Raw genomic sequence first — 23371 nt, 5'->3', positions numbered from 1 at the left:
TACGTCTGTACAGGACAAGCTATTGGAAATAAATCCTATTAAGTCTGTACATGAACTGTTATTGGAAATAAATCCTACTAAGTCTGTACATGCTACTGGAAATAAATCCTATTAGGTATGTACATGCAATGCTATTGGAAACAAATCCTATTAAGTCTGTACATCAAATGCTATTGGAAATAAATCCTATTAAGTCTGTACATGAAATGTTATTGGAAATAAATTCTACTAAGTCTGTGCATGCTACTGGAAATAAATCCTATTAGGTATGTACATGCAATGCTATTGGAAACAAATCCTATTAAGTCTGTACATCAAATACTATTGGAAATAAATCCTATTAAGTCTGTACATCAAATGCTATTGGAAATAACGATTTGCTAATTGACCGAGTGTCATCTTCACTCGTATAGAGTTAATTGAAAGCTTAGAGCTCTGTGGAGCTAATGATGCACGAGTAATTTAATTTAGAGTTTTAAATTTTTTCACAAATAGGTTATTGAATGGATGGAGTTGTGTAATTACTGACACTTCAGATGATGAATGCACAGACGTGTACAGCGACTAACACCTATAATCACACTTATTGATAATAATAATAATAATAATAATAATAATAATAATAATAATAATAATAATAATGATAATAATAATAATAACACTGGTCAACAGTGAAATCATTACTGACTTGAAAAGGCCCTAATCTGTAGTATTTTGGTGTGCCGAACACGAATATAACCGTGAAAAATTTGTATTGGCTCTCGTTTTGAAGATATTCATATACCTCATTTTCTATGTTTCACTGTGTAAATTTCTCCAGTAGGACTGCAGCAACATCCGGAATAATGATGTAACATTGCATAATACCATCATGCTCACATCATCCACAGTTGATTGCATCATTTTCTGATGCAATGCAATACTAATGCCATGCGGCTGCTGAAGTAAGTTGACGTCAGCAGTGTACTATACATGTGTAGGCCTATTATACTAATGCCAGGCGGCTGCTGAAGCTGACGTAAGCAGTGTACTATATAAAGCCCAATCAGATAGGTTCAGCATTTAAAATATTTTAGACGTTGTGCGAGACAGTTCAAGCTACTGTTACATAAAACTTATTATTTTATCCATTTACGTACAATAAAGAACAGTAATGCCTCGAAAGTGTGTTAATACCGCGGACAATTTTTGCTATATTTGTGGGGAAGTGACATTTGCCAACCAGAAGAAAAGTATCAATTCTCAAGTGAAGAAGGCATATCATCTTTACTTCGGATGCAAGGTTGGTGACCAAGACAAGCCTTGGGCTCCGCATATATGCTGTGATACATGTACAACACAGCTTTCACAGTGGTTGAATTGCAAAAGGTCATCAATGCCGTTTGCAGTCCCAATGGTGTGGAGAGAGCCAAGCAACCACCTAAATGACTGTTACTTCTGCTTGGTTCCTCCTCTTTCCGGCGGAATAACGAAGCGAAAGAAGTCGAGAATAGTCTACCCAAACATTCCGTCTGCATTGAGACCAGTTCCACATGGTGAGGGACTTCCTATTCCAGAACCTCCAGCAGAATATTCTCTTGATTCATCTGACGAAGACAAAGGTGAGTCGACCTGTTCTTCCCCTGGTCCATCAGCATGCAGTGATCCAGATTTTCACTGTGGTGCATCATCAACCCCACACAGAATAACACAGGAAGAACTAAATGACCTGATTCGTGATTTGGACTTATCAAAGAACAAGGCAGAATTGCTAGGATCAAGACTCCAACAATGGAATCTTCTAGAAGAAGATGTCACAATTACTGCATATCGAAAGCGCCACCAGCAATTGGAGCCTTTCTTCAGAAAGGAAAGTAATCTGATATTCTGTTCCGATATTGAGGGCCTCATGAATGCTTTAAAAATCACTCATGACCCACAAGAATGGAGACTATTTGTGGACTCTTCGAAACTGAGTCTCAAGGCTGTGCTTTTGCACAATGGAAACATTCTTCCATCTATTCCAGTAGCGTATGCTGTCCACATGAAAGAGACATACGATAACTTAAGGCAGCTACTGAATTCCATTGAGTATAACAAGTACAGCTGGCACCTCTGTGGTGATTTGAAGGTAGTTGCCCTTTTAATGGGACTGCAGCAAGGATATACAAAATGCATGTGTTTCTTATGCGAGTGGGATAGCCGAGCAAGGGAAATGCACTACATGAGGAAGGAATGGACTCACAGGCAGAATGTAGCCATTGGAGAGAAGAATATCCAACACCCAGCTCTGGTTGAGGCTCAGAAAATCTTGCTACCACCCCTTCACATCAAACTAGGTTTGATGAAGAACTTCGTGAAAGCCATTGACCGGACTTTGCCAGCATTCCGATACCTGCATGAAAAATTCCCTCGACTCAGCGAAGCAAAGATTAAAGAGGGAGTTTTTGTGGGTCCCCAGATTCGAGAGCTTTTCAAAGATGACCGGTTCAACAACTTGCTGGAAGGTGACGCGAAACAAGCATGGAATGCTTTTCGCCTAGTTTCTACAAACTTCCTCGGAAATGTTAGGGCAGAAAACTAGTAGAAGACATGTTGATGAAGTATAAGAAACTTGGCTGCAATATGTCTCTAAAGATTCACTTCCTTCATTCCCATTTGGATTTCTTTCCTAGCAACTGTGGTATTGTTAGTGATGAACACGGCGAACGTTTTCATCAAGATATCGCAACAATGGAACAAAGATACCAGGGAAAATGGTCCACTACAATGCTGGCTGACTACTGCTGGACACTCCTCAGAGATGCTCCCGAACAGCTGTACAAGAGACAGGCGAAGAAATCTAAGATGTAGTCAATGACTTGATTTTTTATAGGTAGGCTATTACAGTTGACCTTTTACTATTGGAATGCATTTCGTTATGTAAACATTAATTTCTTGCAGATTACAAAAAAACTAGAGCCAATTTTGCAATTTGACTGTCATATTCGTGTTCAGCACATAAAAATTGATAAGAATTGACTAATTTTATTTCAGTAACATGACTTTTGTAAAAATTTGTTGTCCAGTGTAATAATAATAATGAGGACTTTGTATAGCGCATAATCTGTAGAAGCTCTAAGCGTTTTACATTAGACAACACCTATAAGATAAATTAAACATATATAATGATATGATTACAAATACAATCACCATGAAATTACAAAACATAAAAAAACATGTTGAGAATATTTAAGGTAGTAAACATTATTAGGTCCTTAAGTTTGTTCTTGCAGTCGAAATAAGTGAGTTTTGAGGGCACTCTTGAATGTGTTCACTGTGTCTGTGTGTCTAAGTTCTGTAGGCAATTCATTCCACATTGCCGGGCCCTGGTATACAAAAGAACGCTGTCCATATGACTTGGTCATTTAATGTGTAGAGACCATTTCATTTTCAGTAAGTCAGATATTTAAGTCCTAAATGACAGTTGACTCGCACCTAGATTGTGTGTACTCATTTCCTATGACAGTGATGATGATGTGGTGTTTTGTTGCATTAAAAAAATAGGGTAGATAGGTCGCTACAAACTTCTTTTTTCTTTCTTTGTTCCGAATGGATTTACATGGGGAAAAATAGAAAGAAAGGAAACATCATTTGTATCAGGAATTTAACTTCAATCCTAGCTGCTTCGCTTTTTGATCTTTATTTCCTCTCCATAAATTTTTTTGAGATCGTTTCCAATTGTCATTTTTTTTAATATGTAGAGTCAGCAGTTAGTAAGTAAGTTGTATAACATGAACAACACATACCTTTGTTGCCCGAGGTTAGCTGAAGCTTTTTCTTTAGCAGGGCTCATCCAGAATATTTGTCGCCACCACTAACCTCTCTACATGATATATCCACGCAACACTAACCTACCCATACACAGCATTTACACACATCGCTAACCTGTCGTGTATAGTATTTACACACATCGCTAACCTGTCGTGTATAGAATTTACACACATCGCTAACCTGTCGTGTATATTATTTACACACAGCGCTAACTTGTCGTGTATAGTATTTCAACATACCACTATTTTCCCATCCATAGCAAACATTAACCTACCCATCTACCATATTTGCACACACCACTAACTTCCCATCCACAACATTTACACCCACCAATAACACACCCATAGGAAATAAACGCAACACTAACCTATCAACCACAATATTTACACCCACCACTGACCTCTCCCTCTACAGTAATTGAACCTATTACTAATGCCCCTTATACACAATATGTTCACCCAGCACTAACTCCCCATCCACAGCATTTACACCCAACACTATTCCCCGTACACAGTATTTACACCCACCACTAACACACCAAATATAAACACAAATATTTATTAATAATTCGTCCGATCATGAACTTAGACATAGGAGAATGTAGAAGTCACAGCAGATCCAATCATTACAATCAATAACTTCTCAAAGATTACAAGACAGCTTCTCAATTATTACGAGAAAGTTTCTCTAGGATTACAAGAGAAATAAATTGTAGGCATATACGGTTTAATTGATATGGTATAGATCTGAAAATCAGAGATATGGAAAATGATTCTTTTAAAATATACTGCAATAGTTAAATGTATTTATTTAATGCAAAACGGATTAAAACAAGAGAGTGAATTGTCCAAGGAGAAATCCAAGCAAAAGGTATAACTGAAATTTATTAGAGATAGAAAATGAGCATTTAGTTTATAAACCATATTCATCGTAAGGGTTATAATTTTCTGGACTTTGGATCTGTGTGTGTGTGTGTGTGTGTGTGTGTGTGCGAGAAATTACAAAAGCAAGTGTATGATACACATAACACGGCTGTGTACGTCTCTTTTCCAGAGACTTCATCTTGATTCTGAGTTGTTATCATTGGACTGATTTAATTATATAAAATATTAATGTTGTCTTAGTTCTATATCTCTCTCTCTCTGAAAGTACAAAAACAAGTGCGTGATGTTTACGTTTAACACGCCTGTGTAACCTCTCTCTCTCTCTGGTAGAAATTACAAAACACACAACACGCCCTTGAATGTGTTTAATATCACATTCTTCATGTTGCTTTTCAGTAGTAGTTGCTGCATTGGATTAATAATCTAGGATATTACAATAACTGTTCTTCTCTTTCCCTCTTTGAATCTACATCAACAAGTACATGATCCCTACACTGAACATGTTTGTGTACTCTCTCTCTCATAAATTTAAAAACACTTAACACTTAACACTCCAGTGAATGTCTCTCTCTCTCTCTCTCTCTCTCTCTCTCTCTCTCTCTCTCTCGTAGATTTAAAAACACTTAACACTCCAGTGAATATCTCTCTCTCTGTCTCTGTCTCTCTCTGTCTCCCTCTCTCTCTCTCTGAGAAATTGCAAAAGCATGTGCGTGATTCCTATACATGTCTCTGTACTTGTCAACTTTACAGTCATTAATTTGCTTCTCAGTAGTTTTTTTTTTTAATTTACTTAATGATATAGGAGATTAATACAACTGTTACATTAATACTGTTAGATCAATAGCCTTTCCCATCTTTTGATATTCATCATCAGTTTCTTTAGATAACAAATTTTACTTCCGTACTTACAAATAAGCTGATATCTCTACTGTAGTATATACATTAAATAGTTGTAACTCACGTGACAAGGATCAAGCTTGACCTTTGCTCCCTGCCTTTTACAACCCTCTCGTCACGCCAGCATTGCTGTATTAGATTGATAATTCAGCTCAGGTGGAGTCAATAACACTGAACTACAGTGACAGCATCAACATAAAAAATTGGTTAATGTTGGGACTGTGACACTAGAACCCGGTAAGTGATAAAAAAGTTATTTATACAAATCAATTTTCCCTTAATTATTCAGTGAATACATTTAGGGTTTTCTTTTTCTTCTTGCTTTCATTTCATGGTACTCAAGTCCGTAGAGAAAGAGTACATACTATCATGAAAATTTCAATCTGAATTAAGTAGCTCTATCTCTTTTAGTTCTCACAAAGTTAATGGGAAAAACATCCAAATTGCCAGGGCAAAATAAAAAATTTCTAATAATATAAAAATTATAATCTAATTTATGTGGTATCATTGCTTTAAATTTATGGGGTATCATTGCTTTAAATTGATGTGGTATCATTGCTTTAAATTGATGTGGTATCATTGCTTTACATTTATGTGGTATCATTGCTTTAACTTTATGTGGTATCATTGCTTTACATTTATGTGGTATCATTGCTTTAACTTTGTGTGGGTATCATTACTTTAAATTTATGTGGTATCATTGCATTAAATTTATGTGGGTATCACTGCTTTAAATTTATGTGGTATCATTGCTTTACATTTATGTGGCATAATTGCTTTAAATTTATGTGGTATCATTGTTTTACATTTATGTGGTATCATTGCTTTAAATTGATGTGGTATCATTGCTTTAAATTTAAGTGGTATCATTGCTTTAAATTTATGTGGTATCATTGCTTTAAATTGATTTGGTATCATTGTTTTACATTTATGTGGTATCATTGCTTTAAATTTATGTGGCATCATTGCTTTAAATTTATGTGGTATCATTGCTTTACATTTATTTGGTATCATTGCTTTAAATTTATGTGGTATCATTGCTTTACATTTATGTGGTATCATTGCTTTCCATTTATGTGGTATCATTGCTTTAACTTTATGTGGGTATCATTGCTTTAAATTTATGTGGTATCTTTGCTTTAAATTTATGTGGGTATCATTGCTTTAAATTAATGTGATATCATTGCTTTAAATTTATGTGGTATCATTGCTTTAAATTTATGTGGTATCATTGCTTTAAATTTATGTGGTATCATTGCTTTACATTTATGTGGTATCATTGCTTTACATTTATGTGGTATCATTGCTTTAAATTTATGTGGTATCATTGCTTTAACTTTATGTGGTATCATTGCTTTAAATTTTTGTGGTATCATTGCTTTAACTTTATGTGGCATTATTGCTTTACATTTATGTGGTATCATTGGTTTAAATTTATGTGGTATCATTTCTTTAAATTTATGTGGCATTATTGCTTTAACTTTATGTGGCATCATTGCTTTAAATTTATGTGGTATCATTGCTTTAAATGTATTTGGCATTATTGCTTTAAATTTATCTGGTATCATTGTTTTAAGTGTATGTGGTATCATTGCTTTAAATTTATGTGGTATCATTGCTTTAAATTTATGTGGTATCATTGCTTTAAATTAAAGGAATAGGATTGGTGAACCCTGATCCGTTATATGAGGCACGATTTTACCCTTCACTCTCTCTTGTCCTCTCTTTAATGGTATCATAATTATCTTGTGATCTCTAATTATTTTATTATATCAATCAATCGAATTTAAAATACACTGTTTTACGATACCAACAATTAACTTGCTTATATATTCTAAGTTTTAACATCAGATATCGAAAATACTTTATGATAGCATAGCTCGAATATTCGATCTTAAATTATTGTCATCATGCCATAAAACGAATTTATGATGTCATAGTTTGAATGTTAAGGCTTTATAAATTCATCGGCTTTATTTTATATCGAATATTTATTTATTATATGGACAGCTGCAACTTAGACAACTCCCGCTTATCTGGTAGTAATATAAACATTGATTCAACCTCTAGTCTAATGTATTTAACCAGAGCTGACAATTTTTTTATGACCAAACTCTTTTCCCTTTTGATTTGTATGCACATATTATGTACATGCCATTATTTTGAAAAGTACGAACAAATATGAATCGCCGAACCACACCACAACGTCAACCTTATGTTGCATTTGCCAATATAGAGTAGTCACACATAATCTTGCGTCGCGTAGTCCAAGTTTCATAGTTCTTAATTGCATCTAAATTCAGCCCATGCGATCTTGTTCCGTCCAAATCACATGCATATTAATTATTTTCAGAAAAATATATGAAAGATAGTAATTACATTTAATACTGAATATGTCCTTTTTGAAACTTGATTTGTAAAAGTCCGGTTTTTAAACAGAACTACTGCAGATTATTCTATAAGGTACATTCCCATCATGCAATTACTTTGACTGTGCTGAGCGCCAAAGGTAAAGTTCCATGACTATTTGGGGGCAGAAGTGAAAGGATAAAATAGGTTCTTTTCGCCGCCCCATTATCCATTTCATTTATGTGTCGCCCCATCACCCATTTCCTTTATGCGTAGCCCCATCACCCATTAATTTTATTTGTAGCCCCATCATCCACTTAATTTACATGTAGCTCCATCACCCATTTATTTTATTTGTAGCCCCATTATCCATTTCCTTTATTTGTAGCCCCATCACCCATTTCCTTTACATGTAGCCCCATCACCCATTTCCTTTACATGTAGCCCCATCATCCATTTATTTTATCTGTAGCCCCAGCACTCATTTTCTTTACATGTAGCCCCATCACCAATTTATTTCATTTGTAGCCCCAATGCTACTTTAATTTGATTAATAAAGCTACTTCGATTTGTTTCACTGGGTTACTTTAATTTGATTAGCCAGGCTATTTTTATTGTTTAACAGAGCTACTCTAATTTTGTTTAACAATGCTAGTTTAACTTGCTTAACTAGGCTACTTTAATTTGTTTAACTGGACTATTTTAATTTGAATAACAATGCTAGTTTAATTTGAATAACTATGCTATTTTAATTTGTTTAACTGGACTATTTTAATTTGCTTAACGGACTATTTTATTTTGAATAACTATGATATTTTGATTTGAATAACTATGCTATTTGTATCACTTAACAAGACTAATATCATATATTGAAGAATGCTACTTTAATTTGTTTGATCAAGCAAATTTAATTTGTTTAACAAAGTTAATATAATTTGCTTCATAAAGCAAATTTAACTTGTTTTCAATAATCTACTTTAATTTGTTTAACATACCTATTTTAGTTTGTTTAACAAGGCTAATCTCATTTACTAGGCTACTTTAATTTTTTTATAACAAAGCTACATTGTTTTGTTTAACAAGGCTACTTAAACTTATTTAGCAAATGTTGCCTTAATTTACTAGGCTCAATTAATTTCGTTAACAAGGCTACCTTGATTTGTCTATCAGGGCTATATTAATTTGTTTAACAGGGCTACATTAACTTGTTCACAATGATAATTTAACTTGTGTAAGAATGCAAATTTAATTCGATTAACACGGCTACTTGAATTTGTTCAACTAAGCTACTTTATTTTTCGCAAAGCTATTTAAATTTTTTAACAAAGCTATTTTAATTCGTTTAACAAGGCTATATTAACTTACTAGGCTACTTTAATTTTTCAACAGAGGTAATTTAATTTGTTTAACAATGCTACTTTAATTTGTTTCACTATGGTAATTTAGCTTACAAGGCCACATAATTTATTTAATAAAGCTGCTTTAATTTGCTTAACAATGCTACATTAACTTGTTTAACTAGGCTACTCCAATTTGTTTAAATGGGTTACTTTAATATGCTTAACTATGTTATTTTAATTTGGTTAACAAGGCTGCTTTAGGTTTTTGCAAGGCTACTTTCATATGTTTGCCAATGCAACTTTAATTTGTTTAAAAATGCTATTTTGATTTTTGTTAACAAAATCTACTTTAATTTGTTTACTACGCTACTTAAATTTGTTTAACAATCCAATCATGATTTGTTTGACAATCCCATTTTAATTTGTTTTACAATCGTATTATAATTTGTTTCACAAACCTATTATAATTTTTTGACAATCCCATTTTAATTTGTTTGACAATCGTATTATAATTTGTTTGACAACCCTATTATATTTTTTTTGACAATCCTGTTATAATTTGCAATAACAAAAACTACTTTAATTTCGTAAGCAGTAATTATTTTGGCTAGCAATAACAAAATCTACCGTAATTTGGTAAGCAAGGATTATTTTGGCTAGCAATAATAAAAACTACCTTAATTTGGTAAGCAATGGTTATTTTGGCTAGCAATAACAAAAACTCCTTAATTTGGCAAGCAAGGATTATTGTGGCTAGCAATAACAAAAACTATCTTAATTTGCTAAGCAAGGATCATTTTGGCTAGCAATAACAAAAACTACCTTAATTTGGCAAGCAAGGATTATTTTGGCTAGCAATAACAAAAACTACCCACATTTGCTAAGCAATGATTATTTTGGCTAGCAATAACAAAAACTACCTTAATTTGGCAAGCAAGGATTATTTTGGCTAGCAATAACACAAACTACCTTAATTTGGCAAGCAAGGTTTACTTTGGCTAGCAATAACAAAAACTACCTTAATTTGGCAAGCAAGGATCAGTTTGGCTAGCAATAACAAAAACTACCTTAATTTGGCAAGCAAGGATTATTTTGGCTAGCAATAACAAAAACTACACACATTTGCTAAGCAAGGATTATTTTGGCTAGCAATAACAAAAACTACCTTAACTTGGTAAGCAAGGATTATTTTGGCTAGCAAAGCTGCTTTAACGTGTGCAACAACACTTCTCGAATTTGATTAATTAATTAAGAAAGCGAAATTAACTATTTAAGCTACACTAATTTAATTTGTTTAAATTGATAATTAAATTAGGATCACAACGCTATCCATAGTGTAACAATGCTTCTTTAGTTCGTTTAACGGCTGAATTATTTTGTACTGAAAGGTTACTTTAACATGTGTCTCGATGCTACTTTAATCTGATAAAGAGGCTATTTTAGTTTGTTTTGCAAAACTACTTGACTTTGCTCAATTAGGCTACTGTCATTTGTTTAACAAAGACAGGTAGTTTTGTTTCACTTAGCTACCTTAATTTGTTTAGCAAGATTGATTTAATTGTTAAAAAAGTCTACTTTAATTTGTTTAACTATACTCTGTCAATTTTAATTTGTTCAACAAAGCTACTTTAGTTTGCTTAACAATGCTACTTTAACTTGTTTAACAAGCTCACTTTAATTTGTTTAACATGTTTTTTTAACTTGTTTAATAAAGCAAATTTAATTTATTTCACTATGCTACTTTAATATGTTTAACAACCTATCTTAATTTAATTTAATAACTCTGCTTTAACTTACTTTAATTTACTTTAATTGTTTAACAAAGCTACTATATTTTTTTAAGAAAGCTACTTTAATTTATTTCACTAGACTACCTTACCTTACTAGGCTACTTTAATCTAGTCAACAACACCACTTTCATTTCTTAGCAAGTCTACTTTAATTTGTTTAACAATGCTACTCTAATTTACCAGGCTAATTTAATTTTCTTAGCAAGGCTACTTTAATTTGTTTAACAAAAGTTACTTTAATTTGTTTAACAAGGCTATCTTAAATTATCTAACAATGCAACTCTGACTCCTGTAACAAGGCTTCCTTGGTTTAATTAGCAAGGCTAATAGAATGTGTTGATCAGGGCTACTTGAATTTGCTTAACAAAGCTACTTTAGTTTTTTTAAGAAGGGTACTTTAATATCTTTAGCAAAGGTACATTATATTTGTTGAACGAATCTATTGGCATTTGAAATAGGGTTATTTTAATTTGCTTCACAAACCTAATTTAATTTGCTTTTCTAGACTATTTGGACTTTTAACAAGGGTTATTTAATTTGTTTCACACGGCTACTTTAGTTTTTTAACTAGTCTAATTTAATTTGTTTAACTAGGCTATTAGAACATTTTAACGTTTTTAAAATTTGTTTAACAAGGCTACTTTAATTTGTTTAGTAAGGCTACTTTAATTTGTTTAACTAGGCTATTTTGGAATTTTTAACTAGGTTCTTTTAATTTGTTTAACAAGGCTACTTCAATTCTTGTTTAAGACAGCTACTTTTACCTTTTTCACTAAGCTACTCAAATTTGTTTGACTAGGATTTGTTAAAGTAGGCTATTTTAATTTGTTTAACCACGATACTTTAACTTGTTTCACAATGCTGAATTTTTATGTTTAGCAATCCTGTTTTAACTTTTTTAACAATGTTGTTTTAATTGGTTCAACAAGGCTAGTTTGTTTATCAAAGCTTCTTTAATTTGTTTAAGTTGGTTACTTTAATTTGTTTAACAAACATTTTTTAAAAACAAATTATTTAACAAGGCGACCTTAATCTACTATGCCACTTTAATTTGTTTCACTAGGTTACATTAATTTCTTTACCAAGGCTAATTTAACTGCAAAGTAAAGCTACATAAATTTGTTCACCAATGCTACTTTAATTTGTTTAACTAGGCCACTTTGACTTGTTTAACAAAGCTATTTGAGTTTATTTGGCTGGCCTACCTAAATTTGCTTAATATGCTATTTTCACTTGTTTTACATAACTGCTTTAATTAGTTAACTAGGCTATTTGGATTTTTAAGAAGGTTACTTTAATTTGTTTGACTAGACCAAGGGTGTCAAACTCAATCGCTCAGCGGGCCAAAACTCAAATCACACGTAAGGTTGCAGGCCGAACAGGATAAACATTCAATAAGCGGAAAATTAATCTTTTTTTAAACATTAATATAAATTAAAACAGAAAAAAGTTTTAATAATAAAAAATCATTGGCATACCCATTTTCGCTCTTATGCCAATTTGTCAGAGCTGAATGTTTGGCAAGGCTGCTAATTATGGAATTTGATTTGCACTTTATATCGCAGGGCCATTAAAAAATATTTTTGCCTAAAATTCTCTCTCGGGCCGGATATAATTGCACGCCGGGAGTGATGTGGCCCGCGGGCCTTGAGTTTGACACATGTGGACTAGACTATTCGGATATTTTAACAATGTTATTTTCTCTCTTTTAACAAGGCTGCTTTAATTATTTGCAAGTCTACTTTAATGTGTTTGATAAGGTTACTTTAATTCTTTTAACAAGGCCATTTTGATTTTTTCACGGTTTTTTTAATTTTGTTTAACAACGTTACTTTAAATTGTATGAGTTATTATAACTTGTGTAACTATGCCATTTTAGTTTGATTTACTAGGATTTAACAAAGCTTCTTAAATTTGATAAACAATGCCACTTTAATTTATTATGCTACTTTAACTTGTTTGACAAAACTTTTATAATGTGCTTAACTAGTATACATTAACTTGTTTAACTAGACTACTGCAATGTGTTAAACCAAGCTACTGTAATTTCTTTTACTAGATTCTTTAGATTTTTAATAATGTTATTTTAATTGGTTACTACCTTGATCTGATTAACAAAAATATACTCTAAATTCTTTAATAAGGCCACTTTAATTTGTTTAAGTAGAATATTTATATTTTGTACACAGTTGTTTTAATTTGTTTAACAATGCTACATTAGTTAGTTAAAAAGGCCTACCTTAACTTGTTTCATCGGATACTTAGTTTCTTTACCTAGATTATTCGAAATTTTAAACTAGTTGTTTAATTTGATTAACATGGCCAATTTCATTTGTTTAAGCTGCTTTGACTTGTTTCACAAGGCTATTCTAATTTTATTTAACAAAGCTACTTTCATTTGCTTAACAAAGATATTTCAATTTGCTTAATACAGCTACTTAAATTTCTTTGCCAAAGCTACATTAATTTACTTAACAAATCTAAATTGCTTAACAATGCTACTTCAGTTTGCTTAAGAAAGTCACTTAAATTTGCTTAACAAAGGTACTTAAATTTTCTTAATAAGATACTTTGATATATTTGTCAAAGCTACTTTAATTTGTCTAACAAAGCTACTTTAAGTTGTTTGACAAAGCTACTTTAATTTGTTTAGCATAGCTACTTCAATTTGCTTAAGAAAGTCACTGTAATTTGCTTAACAAAGGTATTTTAATTTGCCTAACAAAGTTACTTAAATTTTCTTAATAAGCTACTTTGATTTGTTTAAGAAAGCTAATTTAATTTGCTTATCAAAGCTACTTTAATTTGTTTGACAAAGCTACTTTAATTTGTTTGACAAAGTTACTTTAATTTGTTTAACAAAGCTACAATAATTTGTTGAACAAGGCAACTTTAATTTTAACAAAGCTAAATGAATTTGTTTAACAACGCTACTTTAATTTACTTAATATAGCTACTAATATGTGCTCAGGAAAGCTTAATTTGCTTAACAAATCTAATTTAATTTGTTTAACGTAGCTACTATAATTTGTTTAATAAGCTAATTTAATTTGTTTAACAAAGCTACTAAAATTTGTTTAATGAAGCTACTAAACATTGCTTAGCAATGCTACTTTAATTTGTTCATTAAAGTTTCTAAAATGTGCTCAAGAAAGCTACTTTAATTTGCTCAACACAGATTTTAAATTTGTTTAACAAGACTACTTTACTTTGTTTACTATTCGTATAGCTTATCAATCTTATTTTCTCTTCTTTAGCAAGGTCCCTTAAATTGTTTATCAAGCCTACTTTAATTTGTTTGCAAGGCTATTTTGAATTTACAAAGGTGTTTTTAATTTTGTTTAACAAGGTTACTTTGAATTGTTTAAGCGATTATAACTTGTGTAAATATGTTACTTTGGTTTGTTTAATTAGGATTTATTTAACAAGTCTTTTAATTTGTTATAGAAGGCCACTTTAATTTACTAGGCTACTTTAATTTGTTTGACAAAACTATTATAATGTGCATAACAAGGCTACATTAATTTTTTAACTATATTAATTTGTTTAAATAAACAACTGTAATTTATTTTACTAGATTATTTAGAATTTATGAATGTTATTTTAATTTGTTTAAGAAGACTACTTTAACTTGTTTAACAAACCTACTATGAATTGTTTAATGAGGTTACTTCAGATAGTTTAACTAGAATATTTGGATTTTCAACAAAGATGACTTAATTTGTCAACAATGCTGCATTAATTTTTTAGCTAACCTACCATAATTTGTTTTACTAGGATACTTAGTTTATTTCACTAGGCTATTAGAACGTTTTAGCTAGTTACTTACTTTGATTAACCAGGCCAATTTCATTTGATTAACCAGGCCAATTTCATTTGATTAACCAGGCCAATTTCATTTGATTAACCAGGCCAATTTTATCTGATTAGCAAGGTCAATTTCATTTGATTAACCAGGCCAATTTCATTTGATTAACCAGGCCAATTTCATCTGATTAGCAAGGCCAATTTCATTTGATTAACCAGGTCAATTTCATTTGATAAACGAGGCGAATTTCATTTGATTAACCAGGCCAATTTCATTTGATTAACAAGGCCAATTTCATTTGATTAACCAGGCCAATTCCATTTGATTAATCAGGCCAATCTCATTTGATTAACCAGGCCAATTTCATTTGATTATCCAGGCCAATTTCATTTGATTAACCAGGCCAACTTCATTTGATTAACATGACCAATTTCATTTGATTAACCAGGCCAATTTCATTTGATTAACATGACCAATTTCATTTGATTAACCAGGTTAATTCCATTTGATTAACCAGGCCAATTTCATTTGATTAACCAGGCCAATTTCATTTGATTAACCAGACCAATTTCATGTGATTAACCAGGCCAATTTTATGTGATTAACCAGGCCAAATTCATTTGCTTAGGCTGCTTTAATTTGATTTTAACAAAGCTTGATTTCCTTAACAAATCTACTTTAATTTGCTTATTATAGCTACTTAAATCTGCTTTAAAAAGCATCTTTAATTTTATTAACAAAGCTAGTTTAATTTGTGTAAGAAAATCTATTTTAATTTCTTTAAGAAAACCACTTTAATTTGCTTCCCAAAGCTACTGTAATTTGTTTAATAAAGCTATTTCTTATTTTTTTCACAAAGCTATATTATATTGTTTTAAAAAGCTACTTTGATTTTCTTAACAAAGTTGCTTTAATTTGTCTAGCAACGCAACATTAATTTGCTTAACAAAGCTACTTTAATTTGTTTAAGAAAGTTATTTTAATTTGTTTATCAAATTTACTTTAATTTGTTTTAAAACGCTACTTTAATTTGCTTAGAAGAGCCACTGTAATTTGTTTCACAAAGCTATTTTCATTTGTTTAATAAAGATACCCATATTTGTTTAACAAAGCTACTTTAATTTGCTTAACAAAGCCACTACAATTTGCATAACAAAGCTAATGTAATTTGTTTCACATTACTACTTTAATTTGATTTCCAAAACTAGTTTAATTTGTTTAACAAAATCTATTTTAATTTGTTTAATAAAGCTACTTTTATTTGCTTACCAAATAAACTGTAATTTGCATATCAAAGCTAATGTAACAAAGCTAGACAGACAGACAGACAGACATATAGAAAGAGATGGCGTACTACGAGTAAATGGCGCCGGGGAAACGATGATGGTCCAAAGGGGTTTTGGCGCCCCAGTGCCACTGGCGCCCGGGGCAATTGCCTCCAACCCTCGTTGGTACAAGAGAGAGAGACAGAGAGAGAGAGAGAGACTGGGGTGGAGAGGGAATACACTTAGGTTACTATATTTAATGATACCTGAATCCCAGCACTGGAATTTCCTTTCATTATTTAAACTTATTTATTTTTCGCATTTATTATATCAGCCAGATTGTGCGTATAAGTAAACCCAATGAACAAGGTGTGCATACCGCAACAAAGTCCTTTTAATGTTTCCCAAAAGTTATCACTGGGGTTTTATACAACACGCATTAAACTTGTTTGGTAGGGTCGACTATCAATCAATTACCCGCTTGCTAAGTAGATCAGAAATCGTCTGTAATGATTGGCTGGTTCTGTATACATATAACAGCAAGACTTGGCACAATTGAGACATGCGTATTTGGTTCATATACTATTTAATTTAGGAGACTTACATTTCAAGGGATTTATACACAATCTGTATGTTCAAATATGCTATATATGAATATAAAGCAGCACCACTAAATTAGTACAATCTGTTGGTATAAATATGCTATATACGAATATAAAGCACCGCAAAATTAGTACAATCTGTAGGTATAATCATGCTATATACGAATCTAAAGTACCACAAAATAAGTACACTCTGTAGGTATAAATATACTATATACGAATAAAAAGCACCACAACAAAATTAGTACAATCTGTATGTATAAATATGCTATATACGAATATGAAGCACCACAACATTAGTACAATCTGTAGGTATAACTATACTATATACGATTATAAAGTACCACAACATTAGTACAATCTGTAGGTATAAATATACTATATACGATTATAAAGCACCACAAAATTGCATATGCATATCACCTGTGTTCACAACTGTGTGAACACCTATTTAGTAAGTACATGAGACGCTATTGGTAATTAGTCATTTTGAGTCAGTACATGAGACGCTATTAGAAATTAGTCCTTTTAAGTCTGTACATGAGACGTTATTGAAAATTAGTCCTATTGAGTCAGTACATGAGACGCTATTGGAAATTAGTCTTATTGATTCTGTACATGAGACGTTATTGGAAATTAGTACTATTGAGTCTGTACATGACACGCTATTGGAAATTAGTACTATTGAGTCTGTACATGAAATGGTATTTGAAAAAACTCCTTTTGGGTCAGGACATTTCGTGCTATTAGAAATAACGTTGTACTAATTGGCCGAGTGGTACGTTTGCTCTTATCTAGTTCATTGACAGCGCAGACGGATGTGCAGTTACTGATACAACAGTAAATTAATTCAGAGTTTTAGTTTTTTCACAGTTAGGTTACTGAATGTAAAGGGAGTTGTACGATTACTGTCACGTAAGACATTGAATGCAGACACGTCTATAACGACTAACACCTGTATTATTGTTGTGACGTGTACAGCGACTAACACCCGTATTATTTCTGTGGCATATACAATGACTAACATCCGTATTATTTTTGTGATGTGTACAGCGAGTAACACCCATATTATTTTTGTGACATATACAACGACTAACATCCGTATTATTTTTGTGACGTGCACAGTGACTAACACCCGTATTATTTTTGTGACATGTACAGCGACTAACACCTATATTACTTTTGTGACATGTACAACGACTAACACCCGTATTATTTTTGTGATGTGTACAGCGACTAATACCCGTATTATTTTTGTTACGTGTACAGCGACTAACACCTGTATATTTTTTGTGACGTGTACATCGACTGACACCCGTATTATTTTTGTGACGTGTACAGTGACTAACACCTGTATTATTTTTGTGACATGTACAACGACTAACACCCGTATTATGTTTGTGACATGTACAGCGACTAACACCACTTATTATTTGTGTGACATGTACAGCGACTGACACCCGTATTATTTTTGTGACGTGTACAGCGACTAACTCCCGTATTATTTTTGTGACATGTACAGCGACTAACACCCGTTTTATTTGTGTGACTTGTACAGCGAATAACACCCGTATTATTTTTGTGACTTGTACAGCGACTAACACCCGTATTGATTTTGTGTAGCGTCAAAAGCTTAATATGAATTTGATTCTTAAAAAAATCACACCCATTCATACCTTGATTATTTATGTGTAGAGAGTTTTGCATTTTCAGTAAGTCAGATGGTGAGATGCTAAATGACAGTCAACTTATGACTATCGTGTGCATGTCGGTCCTGTGACTGTGAGGATGGTGTGTGGTTCTGGTTACATTACGAACAATTAGGGTAGATAGGTCAGTACAAACTTCTATATATATTTTTTTTTTGTAGGTTCGGACACATGTAAATGAGCTAAATACACATAAACTAGAAAGAAAGAAAAGTCATTTGTATCCTGAATTTAACTTCGATCATAGGTATGTCCCTTTCTTAAGTTTTATTTCTTCTCTCGAAATTTTGTTGTCTTTTTCGAATTGTTATTTTAAAAAATGTATGGTCAGCAGTTAATAGTATGTGGGGTAATTAGAAAGACATACGTTTTCTTGACCTTAGGTTAGCTGAAGTTTCCTTTTAGCTAGATTCATCCAGAGTATTGGATGGCACCATTAACCTCTCTCCACAATATATACATGCAACACTAACTTCTCTCCACAGTATTTACACCTATCACTAATCCCTCCACAATATCTGCACGCAACACTAACCTCCCATCCATATAACAAGTGTTTCGTGGAATCAGGAACTTTAACATACGTCTATGTACAAGTCCTTGGTAGGATCAGGAATTTAAACATACGTCTATATGTAGAAGCCCTTGGTACATTCAGGAACTTGAACATACATATATGTCCAAGTCCTTGGTACAATCAGGAACTTAAACATACGTCTATGTACAAGTCCTTGGTACAATCAGGAATTTAAACATACGTATATGTACAAGTCCTTGGTACAATCAGGAACTTAAACATACGTCTATATACAGTTCCTTGGTACAATCAGGAACTTAAACATACGTCCATATACAAGTCCTTGGTACAATCAGGAATTTAAACATACGTATATGTACAAGTCCTTGGTACAATCAGGAACTTAAACATACGTCTATATACAGTTCCTTGGTACAATCAGGAACTTAAACATACGTCCATATACAAGTCCTTGGTACAATCAGGAACTTAAGCACACTTCTATGTACAAGTCATTGGTCCAATCAGAAACTTACATACATATATTTGTACAATTTCCTGGTCCAATCATTGCAATCATCAACTTTTCTAAGATGACATGACAGCATCTCTTACATTACAAGAAAATTAAATTGTATTCATATACGGATTAATTAATACGTTATAAATCTAAAAATGAGAAATAAGGAAACGGATTCTTTTTTAAAAAAACGGATAAATAGCTAAAAATGAAAATACTTAATGTAAAACCGAGAAACAGAAGTTAGTGACTTGGCCAAGGAGAAATACCACCAAAAAGTATCACTAATAATTTATTGTTTACAGATATTGTGTATTAATATTATAAACCGTTTGCATCGTAAGGCTTATATATTTCTGGACTTTGCACTACTCTCTTTATCTCTGTGTATTTGTCTGTCTGCTTTTCTGAGAACTGATAAAAGCAATTGCCTGATACCAAAACAAAATACTTATGTGTACTGGCTGGTTCTGTATACATATAACAGCAAGACTTGGCACAATGGAGACATGCGTATCTGGTTCTAGGAGAGAATATACTATTTAATTTAGGAGACTTACATTTCAAGGGATTTATACACAATCTGTATGTAGAAATGTGCTGTACATGAATATAAAGCACCACGACAAAATTAGTAAATCCGTGGTTATAAATATACTATATACGAATATAAAGCACCAGAAAATTATTACAATCTGTAGGTATAAATATGCTATATACGAATATAAAGCACACCAACATTAGTACAATCTGTAGGTATAAATATGCTATATACGAATATAAAGCACCACCACAAAATTAGTACAATCTGTAGGCATAAATATGCTATATACGAATATAAAGAACCACAAAATTAGTACAATCTGTAGGTAAAATATACTATATACGAATATAAAGCACCACAAAATTAGTACAATCTGTAGGTATAAATATACTACATGCGAATATAAAGCACCACCACAAAATAAGTACAGTCTGTAGGTATAAATATCCTATATACGAATATAAAGCACCACAACAAAATTAGTACAATCTGTAGGTATAAATATGCTATATACAAATATGAAGCACCACAACATTAGTACAATCTGTAGGTATAACTATACTATATACAATTATAAAGTACCACAACATTAATACAATCTGTAGGTATAACTATACTATATAAGATTATAAAGTACCACAACATTAGTACAATCTGTAGGTATAAATATACTATATACGATTATAAAGCACCACAAAATTGCATATGCATATCACCTGTGTTCAAAACTGTGTGAACATCTATTGAGTAAGTACATGAGACGCTATTGGTAATTAGTCATTCTGAGTCAGTACATGAGACGCTATTAGAAATTAGTCCTATTCAGTCTGTACATGAGACGTTATTGGAAATTAGTCCTATTGAGTCAGTACATGAGACGCTATTGGAAATTAGTCCTATTGAGTCTGTACATGAGACGCTATTGGAAGTTAATCCTATTGAGTCAGTACATGAGACGCTATTGGAAATTAGTCCTATTGATTATGTACATGAGACGCTATTGGAAATTAGTACTATTGAGTCTGTACATGAGACGCTATTGAAAATTAGTACTATTGAGTCTGTACATGAGACGCTATTGGAAATTAGTCCTATTGATTCTGTACATGAGACGCTATTGGAAATTAGTCCTATTGAGACAGTACATGATACACTATTGGAAATTAGTCCTATTGAGTCAGTACATGAGACGCTATTGGAAATTAGTCCTATTGAGTCTGTACATGAGACGCTATTGGAAGTTAATCCTATTGAGTCAGTACATGAGACGCTATTGGAAATTAGTCTTATTGATTATGTACATGAGACGCTATTGGAAATTAGTACTATTGAGTCTGTACATGAGACGCTATTGAAAATTAGTACTATTGAGTCTGTACATGAGACGCTATTGGAAATTAGTCCTATTGATTCTGTACATGAGACGCTATTGGAAATTAGTCCTATTGAGACAGTACATGATACACTATTGGAAATTAGTCCTATTGAGTCAGTACATGAGACGCTATTTGAAATTAGTCCTATTGAGTCTGTACATGAGACGCTATTGGAAGTTAATCCTATTGAGTCAGTACATGAGACGCTATTGGAAATTAGTCCTATTGATTATGTACATGAGACGCTATTGGAAATTAGTACTATTAGTCTGTACATGAGACGCTATTGAAAATTAGTACTATTGAGTCTGTACATGAGACGCTATTGGAAATTGGTCCTATTGATTCTGTACATGAGACGCTATTGGAAATTAGTACTATTGAGTCTATATATGAGACGCTATTGGAAATTAGTAATATTGAGTCTGTACATGAGAGCTATTGGAAATTAGTACTATTGAGTCTGTACATGAAATGTTATTTGAAAAAACTCCTTTTGGGTCAGTACATTTAATGCTATTGCTATGAGAAATAACGTTGTACTAATTGACCGAGTGGTACGTTTGCTCTTATCTAGTTCATTGAAAGCGCAGACGGATGTGCAGTTACTGATTCAACAGTAAATTAATTCAGAGTTTTGCAGTTTTTTCACAGTTAGGTTACTGAATGTAAAGGGAGTTGTACAATTACTGTCACGTAAGACATTGAATGCAGACACGTCTATAACGACTAACACCTGTATTATTTTTGTGACGTGTACAGCGAATAACAACCGTATTATTTTTGTGATGTGTACAGCGACTAACACCCATATTATTTTTGTGACGTATACAGCGACTAACATCCGTATTATTTTTGTGACGTGTACAGCGACTAACACCCATATTATTTTTGTGATATATACAACGACTAACATCCGTACTATTTTTGTGACGTGCACAGTGATTAACACCCGTATTATTTTTGTGACATGTACAGCGACTAACACCCGTATTATTTTTGTTACGTGTACATCGATTAACACCCGTATAATTTTTGTGACGTGTACAACGACTGTGACATGTACAACGACTAACACCCGTATTATTTTTGTGATGTGTACAGCAACTAATACCCGTATTATTTTTGTGACATGTACAGTGACTAACACCTGTATTATTTGTGTGACATGTACAGCGATTGACACCCGTATTATTTTTGTGACGTGTACAGCGACTAACTCCTGAATTATTTTTGTGACATGTACAGCGACTAAACACCCGTATCATTTTTGTGACTTGTACAGCGAATAACACCCTTATTATTTTTGTGACTTGTACAGCGACTAACACCCGTGTTATTTTTGTGTAGCGTCAAAAGCTTAATATGAATGTGATTCTTAAAAAAATCACACCCATTCATACCTTGATTATTTAATGTGTAGAGAGTTTTACATTTTCAGTAAGTCAGATGGTGAGATACTAAATGAGAGTCAACTTATGACTATCGTGTGCATGTCGGTCCTGTGACTGAGAGGATGGTGTGTGGTTCTGGTTACATTACGAACAATTAGGGTAGATAGGTCAGTACAAACTTCTATATTTTTTTTTTTTTTCTTTTTTTTTTTTGTAGGTTCGAACACATCTAAATGAGCTAAAAAAATAAACTAGAAAGAAAGAAAAGTCATTTGTATCCTGAATTTAACTTCGATCATAGGTATGTCCCTTTCTTAAGTTTTATTTCTTCTCCCGAAATTTTGTTTTTCGAATTGTTATTTTAAAAATAATGTATGGCCAGCAGTTAATAAACTGTGGAGTAATTAGAACGACATACGTTTTCTTGACCTTAGGTTAGCTGAAGTTTCCTTTAAGCTAGATTCATCCAGAGTATTTGATGGCACCATTAACCTCTCTCCACAATATATACATGCAACACTAACCTCTCTCCACAGTATTTACACCCACCACTAATCATTCCACAATATCTGCACGCAACACTA

The 23371-nt window shown here is 32.4% G+C and overlaps 1 protein-coding gene and 1 long non-coding RNA gene across 2 annotated transcripts in view; both read left to right on the top strand.

Moving 5' to 3' along the window:
• LOC149791125 (uncharacterized) overlaps positions 1-23371 on the top strand; it is a 422332-nt gene that overhangs the window by 241823 nt on the left and 157138 nt on the right. The window lies entirely within an intron of this gene.
• The window catches only part of LOC149791126 (uncharacterized), a 69486-nt gene continuing 51797 nt past the window's right edge, over positions 5683-23371 (top strand). Inside the window, exon 1 of the mRNA XM_089973048.1 lies at positions 5683-5810. The gene's annotated coding sequence lies outside the window, so the exon portion shown is untranslated. The remainder of the gene's footprint in view (positions 5811-23371) is intronic.

This window comes from Sinohyriopsis cumingii, chromosome 10, assembly GCF_028554795.1.
Source record: "Sinohyriopsis cumingii isolate HCF-2022 chromosome 10, ASM2855479v2, whole genome shotgun sequence".
In the NCBI taxonomy this organism is placed as follows: Eukaryota; Metazoa; Mollusca; class Bivalvia; order Unionida; family Unionidae; genus Sinohyriopsis; species Sinohyriopsis cumingii.
Note: the sequence above shows the minus strand (reverse complement) of the source record. Positions and strands in the feature narration are given on the sequence as shown.